Here is a 9,197-nt window from a genome sequence, read left to right as displayed (position 1 = left end):
GATAAGTTTTTCCATGATTGTCAAGTCCTCACAATGGCAAGCATGGACTCTGACCCAAAGTCTGCCATTAGTAACTCCACTCTCTGAGGAAGTTAAGCCAAGAATGATGGACAGACCAGCAGGAGATGGCAAAAACGGGCTCAGTGAAGGCCAAGACCAAGAATCAACATCACATAAGAGGGAGAAAACGAGAACAGACTACCACATTATTATTTGTACAGAGGGAAGGGAAGTCAAGAGCAGTAAGATAGAAATGAATCCAGAAATAACCTTATGAGGCAAGAACTAAAGAAAGAGGAAATGGCAATGAGAAAATCAACAATTAAAAAAAAAAAAAAAGCACACCACTTACGTGCTTTACAGACATTATCTCGGTTGTGATTTTTTAACCCTGTCCACCACTGCTCTATTCCTCTTTGCAGAAGAAAGGAAAACCTTCTATGGAACCTGAGAGAGTAACCTGAAGCTCCGACCACAACCCCTGGTATGCTTACCCATTGAAGTTCATCCACATGTTGTATACTTCTCAGTGATACAGGAGTTTATTTTAATAGAAAACATTTTTTTCTTCCCAGATCTTCCAATGGATATTGTTCCAGGCATACTGTCAGGGAGCTAAAGGTGTCCCAGTCTGGGAAGCACAGTATAATCTTAGAAAAGCCTCATCAACAACCAACACTCAATACCTTCACCAGGGACCAACAAGTAGATTTCAATTCTACTGGAGAGTATTATGTAATGAGTTTTAAATAAATAAATATATATAATATGAAATCAGAAATATAAGTGGCACCTGGGTGGCTCAGTCGTTAAGCGTCTGCCTTTGGCTCAGGGCGTGATCCCAGGGTCCTGGGATCTAGCCCTGCGTCAGGCTCCCTGCTCTGCTGGGAGCCTGCTTCTTCCTCTCCCACTCCCCTTGCTTGTATTCCCTCTCTCACTGGCTGTCTCTCTCTCTGTCAAATAAATAAATAAAATCTTAAAAAAAAAAAAAGAAATATAAAATAAAATACAAAATCTTAAGCATCTATCGAACTCTTCTTTGCCCTGGAAAGAATAGCTTTTTTTTTTTTTTTTTTAGATTTTATTTATTTATTTGACACAGAGAGAGAATGGGAGAGAGTACACAAGCAGGGGGAGCAGCAGGAAGAGGAGAAGCAGGCTCCCCGCTGAGCAGGGAGCCCGATATAGGGCTTGATCCCAGGACTCCGGGATCATGACCTGAGTTGAAGGCAGATGCTTGACAACTGAGCCACCCAGGTGCCCCAGGAAAGAATACCTTTAAGCAAAATCGAGTGAGCCAAACTGGTCTTTCTCGACCCTCAACTGCCCTGAATGCTTTCTCTCTTTGTTCTACCCCAGCCCCATTCCACCTGGGGCTCAAGGGGCTTCTTCAGAGCAGTTTCTCCACCCAAGCCTTCTAAGACTGGCTGTTTCAATCCCTCCTCATCCAAAATGTGGCGTCTTGTGACCAGCAGCACAGGCATCACCTGGCAGTTTGTTAGGAAAGAAAACTCTCAGCACCACTCACTCTCCACATCCCCTCACGCAGAACCTGCATTTTTACAGGATCTCTAGGTGAGTCCTGTACCTGTCCATGTTGGAGAGGTGCAGCTCCAACCCTCTTTCTAGTTCCTCGCATGGGTCTTTATTTGGGGCCATTCTCTCTCACCTGCCCAAAGGCAGAACATTCTGATAAAAGTGTCCCTCCTGAGGTATTCCTGATAATGACCTAACTTTATACTGAAATGTGACTCAACCCCAGCATATAAAATCAAAGCACAGAAATCAGTTGTATTTCTATACTATACTATATTCTATACTAACGAGACAGAAGAAAAAAAAATTAAGGAGTCAATCCCATTTACAATTATACCCAAAATCATAAGATACCTAGGAATAAGCCTAACCAAAGAGGCAAAGGATCTGTACTCAGAAAGCTATAGAACACTCATGAAAGAAATTGAGGAAGATACAAAGAAATGGAAAAACGGTCCATGCTCATGGATTGGAAGAACAAATATTGTTAAAAAGTCTATGCTACCTAGAGCAATCTACACATTCAATGCAATCCCTATCAAAATACTGTCAACTTTTTTTCACAGAGCTGAAACAAATAATCCTAAAATTTGTATGGAACCAAAAAAGACCCAGAATGCCAAAGGAATATTGAAAAGAAAACCAAAGCTGGTGGCCTCACAATTCCGAATTTCAAGCTCTATCACAAAGCTGTAATCATCAAGACAGTATGGTACTGACATGACACACAAATTAATGGAACAGAACAGAGAATCCAGAAATGGACATGTGACTCTGGTCAACTAAGTTTCTTTCTTTTTTTTTTTTTTTTTTTAAAGATTTTATTTATTTATTTGACAGAGATAGAGACAGCCAGCGAGAGAGGGAACACAAGCAGGAGGAGTGGGAGAGGAAGAAGCAGGCTCATAGCAGAGAAGCCTGATGTGGGGCTTGATCCCATAACGCGGGGATCACGCCCTGAGCCGAAGGCAGACGTTTAACCGCTGTGCCACCCAGGCGCCCCTGGTCAACTAAGTTTCGACAAAGCAGGAAAGAACATCCAATGGAAAAAGGACAGTCTCTTCAACAAATGGTGTTGGGAGGGGCGCCTGGGTGGTGCAGTCGTTAGGTATCTGCCTTCGGCTCAGGGTGTGATCCCGGTGTTCTGGGATCGCACCCCACATTGGGCTCTTCCGCTGGGAGCCTGCTTCTTCCTCTCCCACTCCCCCTGCTTGTGTTCCCTCTCTTGCTGGCTGTCTCTGTCAAATAAATAGATAAAATCTTTAAAAAAAAAAAAAAAAGCAAAACAAATGGTATTGGGAAAATTGGACAGCCACATGCAGAAGAATGAAACTGGACCATTTCCTTACACCACACACAAAAATAGACTCAAAATGGATGAAAGACCTCAATGTGAGATAGGAATCCATCAAAATCCTGGAGGAGAACACAGGCAGCAACCTCTGTGACTTTGGCCGCAGCAACTTCTTGCTAGACACATCTCCAAAGGCAAGGGAAACAAAGGCGAAAATGAACTATTGGGACTTCATCAAGATAAAAAGGTTCTACACAGCAAAGGAAACAGTCAACAAAACCAAAAGACAACCTATGGAATGGGAGAAGTATTCGCAAATGACGTTTCAGATAAAGGGCTAGTATCCAAGATCTGTAAAGAACCTCTCAAACTCAACACACAAAGAACAACTAATCCAATTAAGCAGTGGGCAGAAGACATGAACAGACATTTCTCCAAAGAAGACAGACGAATGGCCAACAGACACATGAAAAAATGCTCCACATCACTTGGCATCAAGGAAATACAAATCAAAACCACAATGAGATACCGCCTCACACTTGTCAGAATAGCTAAAATTAACAACACAGATGTTGGTGAGGATGTGGAGAAAGGGAGAACCTCTTACACTGTTGGTGGGAATGCAAGTTGGTACAGACGCTCTGGAAAACAATATGGAGGTTCCACAAAAAATTGAAAATAGAGCTACTCTATGACCCAGCAATTACACTACTGGGTATTTACCCCAAAGACTGAAATGTAGTGATCCAAAGGGGCACCCGCACCCTAATGTTTATAGCAGCAATGTCCACAATAGCCAAATATGGAAAGAGCCCAGATGTCCATCAACAGATGAATGGATAAAGATGTGGTATACATATACAATGGAATATTACACAGCCATCAGAAAATGAAATCTTGCCATTTGCAACAATGTGGATGGAACTAGAGGGTATTATGCTAAGTGAAATAAGACAATCAGAGAAAGACAATTATCATATGATTTCACTCATGTGGAATTTAAGAAACATAACAGGATCATAGCGAAAGAGAGGAAAAAATAATACAAGACAAAATCAGAGAGGGAGACACACCATAAGAGACTCTTAATCACAGGAAACAAACTGAGGGTTGCTGTAGGGGAGGGAGGTGGGGGGATGAGTTTACTGGGTGATAGACTTTAAGGAGGGCATTCGATGTAATGAGCACTGGGTATTATATAAGACTGACGAATCACTGACCTCTACCTCTGAAACTAATAACAGATTATATGTTAATTAATTGAATTTAAATTTTAAAAGTGGGAAAAAATGTTATAAAAATTAAATAGTAACAATCGTTAACATTTACTGAGTGCCTACCATGCCAGGTACTGTGCTAATTGCTTTCCAACCATTATGTCATTTAATTCTCACATAATATTATGAGGAAGGTATGGTTTATAAGAAAATGAAATCATAAATGCAATAAATACAATTACATATAAATAAAATCTGACCTCCTTACAAAGAAAAAAAAAAGAAATGTGACCTAACCTGTCACTCCTAAATGCCTTAACCTGAACAAAGGAATAACTCTTGGGATATCAGGCCCCCTAGAATGCTGAAGAAGGAATTTTTGAGGAAGGGCATTCCCTCTCGTGCTCCTCAAATCATACTGTGGAAAAAATTTCGAAGCAGTAGGATGTGAACTCAGAAAAAGATAATAAATAAGAAGGGTTAAAGGATACATAAAAGAGTACTAAGAACTGTCTCTGAGGGAAATCAATTTCCTTAATCCTAAATTGCTTTCGCAATTTCAGATAAAAAGCACAATTACAACATTCTCAGGGACTGTATTGTGAAATTTTGTTTTCTGATCTCATCCAGGAAATCAAGCATTTGTAAAAGAGGAGAGCAAAGGTTTTTGGCAATCTATTAGTAAACACCGTATGTTTTGTAAGGTATCATAGTTCTATAAAATTTGTGGACTTCAAAGTCTCGAAGTACAAAACTATAAAAACATAAATTAGATCAAAGGAAGTAAATGAAAAAAGACAAGTCTTCACACTGAAGAACCATTCTAATCTTTAGAAATACTCCAGCCTATGAGTCTAAACCTTTAAACACACAGATAGCTTGACTCCCTAAATGATAATATTCTGCTACACCAAAAATCTAGCCAGTGGATTTGATTGTGACCCATGCCTTTTTCCAAACCAATGAAAGTCAGTGGCTTTTTGAAGTGGTTGTATCACAACGGATGCCCCTAATCTGACTGCGTGAGACTACTGTGTTACATTTCATGGGAAGTTGGCTGAGATGTTCAGGACGCCGAGGAAGGAGTTTTGAAATGTGAGTGAAAGTTCCATACACAAAGAGAACCAGTGGTAAAACCAAGATATCCTTTCTCTTTGGGGAAAAAAATCCAATTCAGCTAAACGAGCAAATACAAATTTATGGACCTATTGTACTATGAATATGTTAAGATGTTACCATTGGGGGAGGTTGGGTGAAGAGTACAAGAGATCTCTCTGTATTATTTTTGCAACTTTCTGAGTCTATAATTATTTCAAAATAAAAAAAAATTTAAGTATGGATGTCTACTGAGTGCCAGGCATTGAGGAACACACTCAGTGCAGGGTTGTGGTCTGGATACTCTATAAGCTGGGTGAGAGGCAGATTGGTACATAAGTGACCAAAGACAGACTGGAATACAAGTAGAAAGTCTGCTTGTGTGGAAGCAAGAGAGGTCGTACTGGAAGAATGTGAGAGGTCATCTCAGAGAAGGTGGAATTTAAGCTGAGCCTGGACGGATGGGCAATGCTTGAGGGGTGATGAGGGATGGAGGGTGTTCCCCCAGTCCAGGGAGCAAATCAGAGCATGGGGAAGCACTGGGTGTGTTTGGCAACAGCTAATGGAAGCTGGAGCATGGGATGTAGTAAGGGGAGACAATTGGGAGATAAAACTGGAAAAATAGATTCAGCCTTCAAATGCCAAGCTAGGGAGGTTGGACTTTACCAAAGGCATCTGAACAGGGGAATTCATCATCAGTTTTAGTATTTAGGTAAAACAATTTTTTACATAATATTTAGAATGGACTGGAATGGCACAAATTCAACATGATCTACAGAAACTGGCCTGTGTGATATTGACAAAAATACCCATCTAAGTCCAATATTTTATTTATTTATTTATTTATTTATTTATTTATTTATTTATTTATTTATTTATTGCTTTTAAGAGTAGAAATTAGTGATTCATCACTTACAGGTAACATCCAGTGCTCAACACAAGTGCCCTCCTTAATGCACATCACCCCTTTAGCCCATCCCCCTGCCCACTTCCCCTCCAGTAACCCTCAGTTTGCTCTCTATAGTGAATAGTCTCTTATGGTTTGCTTCCCTCTCTTTTTTTGTTTTCCCTTCCCCTATGTTCGTTCATCTGTTTTGTTTCTTAGATTCCACACATGCGTGAAATCATATGGTATTTGTCTTTCTCTGACTGTAAGTCCAATATTTAATATATATAATTTATTAGGGGGCATTTAGCAGTGGTTAGGAGTATAGGGTCTGGAATCAGACTATGTGGTCTTGAGTCCCCGCTTCTCCGCTTTTCTAGTTGTGCAGTCATAGCAAGTTACTGAACCTCACTGGGCTCCAGTGAAAAAATCTGCAAAATGGGGACAATAATTGTACCTACCTCACAGGATTTTTGTGAATATTCAATGAAATAAATCCTGATGCTTAGAATAGTGCCTCATTGGAGCTCATAAATGTAAGCTACCATGTTAGTTCAAGAAAAAGAAAATTTGTGTACATTAATCACTATGTAATAAACCATGATAATCAAAGGGGGCCATGATGCAAAAGATAAAATAATAGGAAATCTCTAATCTACTTTTCCTTGACATTAGATAGATTGGCCTTTATAGGTCTTGAATTCATTTGAAATTTCCAAAAATTTGCCAAAAAACAAAACAAAACAGAAAACAAAAACAAAAAACAAAACAGGGGGAAAGCAGCTTAGGAGCATAAGTGTTAAAGAATATGTGCTTTTAATTTTTTATATTACTTTTACTATTTTAATTATAAAATATTCCAGCGTTGCCTTGGTGGCTCAGTGGGTTAAGCATCTGCCTTCAGCTCAGGTCATGATCTCAAAGTCCTGGGATAGAGCCCCCCAACGGGCTTCCTGCTCAGCAGAGAGCCTGCATCTCCCTCTTTCTCTGCTGCTCCCCCCTGCTTGTGTGCTCTCTTTCTCTCTGTCAAATAAATAAATAAAATCTTAAAATAAATAAATAAATAAATACTATAATAAAACATTCCATGTTTGCAAAAGAAAATGATTATACATATATGGCATAAATAATAATAAAATGAAAACCATGTTCTTACTGCCTAGTTGAAAAATTGTGGTGGAGATAGCAAGAGGGTCCTCCAATATCCATTTTCCTGCTTCTCAGTAGTAAGAGAAATTATTTAGCGGGGCAAATGGTTGGCCAGCTAAAAACTACACGTCCAGCCTTTCTTGCGGCTCTGTATAGTCATGTGACCAGGTTCTGGCCAATAGAATGAGAGCAGAAGTGACGTGTCCACTTTAGGCTACGCCCCAACAAGGAAACGAAGGCAGCCTCGCTTTTTCTTTTTTCCCATTCCAATTGATTGGAACTTGTGGTTAGTCATTTTTGACCACAAGGGCAAGGGGCAACATCTTAAGGGTGGTGGCAGACTAATAAAATGGAAGAAATCTGTGTCCCTGACATTTTGGCGTCATACCAGCCCAGAATTGCCTGACACTAGGTGAGAGAAAAATACACTTGTATCATATTTAGGCCGTTTTGGGTTTTGTATCCTAATATAATTATCAATACTTGGAAGCCATCAATGTGCGCCTCTACAGTCCCATTTCTGGAATTTTATGTATCATTTATTTCCCTTTCTTCATAGTTTTGTCACATATGTACATATTCCTAAATGCAAAGTCATGCATGTTTTCGACCTTTGTATGAATGAAATCATACTGCGTGCATTTTTTCTATAACCTGCTTTTTTTCCTTTCTCAATATTATACTCGTGCAATCCATCTGTGTTAATAAGTGTAGCTATGGTTTATCAATTTTCCACTGCTATATTAAACTTGCTGTGTAATATTAAACTATTTGAAAATACCTCAGTGTATCCATTCAGTGTTATTGGACATTTAGGATATTTATAGTTGTTGATTATTGTACAAAGATGCTATGAATATTCTTACACCTGTCTCCTAGGACACATGTGCAACAATTTCTCTAGGATATACCCCTGGATCAGAATTGTTGTGTGAGAGTATGTGCATCTTTAACTTTACCAGATAATGCCAGATTGTATTTCAAAATGGTTGTCCCCATCTATTCCTCTTGCTAACACTTGCACTCAGGTAGGCCGCATGATTAAGTTCTGGCCAGTGGGATGTATGTAGAAGTGTCATTTGGAAAATCTAGAAAAGCTTCTTACTTTGCTGCCTCAGCTGAGTGGTATCCAACTTTTTTTTTTTTTCCACCCTCTTTCTCTTTCTGGCTACTTGAGGTGCAAATAGGATGGCTGGAGCTCTAATAGCCATTCAGAACCAAGAGATGACCTACCTTACAGGTACAAGTCAGAGAGAGGATATTGGAGCTGGAGGACAGAAGAGGGTGAGCTCCTGGGGATCATGAAGCCGCTGTAATTCTAGACCTATGCAAGAAAAAAATAAACTTTTATTTTGTTTAAGTCACCAGATTTTGGGGATTTTTGTTACAGGTATCTGAACATAAGCCCAGTTGAGTGTTTTTGTTTCTCATTGATTTTTAGGAATTCTTTATATAATCTGGGTACTAGTCAATGTGGATTTTATTTGAGGGAAATACATTTTCCTGGTTTGTGGCTTGTCTTTTCATTCTCCTTTTGATGTTTTGATGTACACTAAAAATTATTTGTAATATAGTTAAATTTATTAATGTGGAAAAGGATTTCTCCTTGCATTATTCATGGCGTTGATAAATTAAACAGCAGATGTCCCCAAGTTTACTGTACATAAAACCGGCGTAGTTAAAAGTGGATCTGTCATTCGGATTCCTTTCCTGCATCTTTCTCTTTTTTTCACATTAAAGATTAGGAGATGTGTATTCAGTGGATGGTTGGGTATGTAGGAATCCTCATATTGCTCTAAGGCAGGGATTGCCAAACTTTTTTCTGTGAAGGGCCAGACTGTAACTATTCCAGTGTTTGCAGGCCTGTGTCTGTCACAAGCACTGAACTCTGCTTTTGGAGTGATAAAATAGTGTAAACAATATGTAAGGCATAAACATGGCTTTATCCATGGCACTGAAGTTAGAATTTCATATAACTTCGCATCAAAAAAATTCTTTTTTTTTCAGCCCCTTAGCTCGT

The 9,197-nt window shown here is 39.3% G+C and overlaps 1 long non-coding RNA gene across 1 annotated transcript; it reads left to right on the top strand.

Annotated features, from left to right (window-relative positions):
• The first annotated feature begins 387 nt into the window (after positions 1–387).
• On the top strand, positions 388–783 carry LOC130544467 (uncharacterized). Its single transcript, XR_008960754.1, has 2 exons — positions 388–484; positions 576–783. It is a non-coding gene; the product is annotated as an uncharacterized LOC130544467 (long non-coding RNA).
• Positions 784–9,197: the final 8,414 nt, after the last annotated feature.

The sequence above is a fragment of the Ursus arctos genome, unplaced genomic scaffold, assembly GCF_023065955.2.
Source record: "Ursus arctos isolate Adak ecotype North America unplaced genomic scaffold, UrsArc2.0 scaffold_21, whole genome shotgun sequence".
NCBI classification, from domain to species: Eukaryota; Metazoa; Chordata; class Mammalia; order Carnivora; family Ursidae; genus Ursus; species Ursus arctos.
The sequence above is the reverse complement of the archived record's forward strand: the minus strand, read 5'-3'. Positions and strand labels throughout refer to the sequence as shown.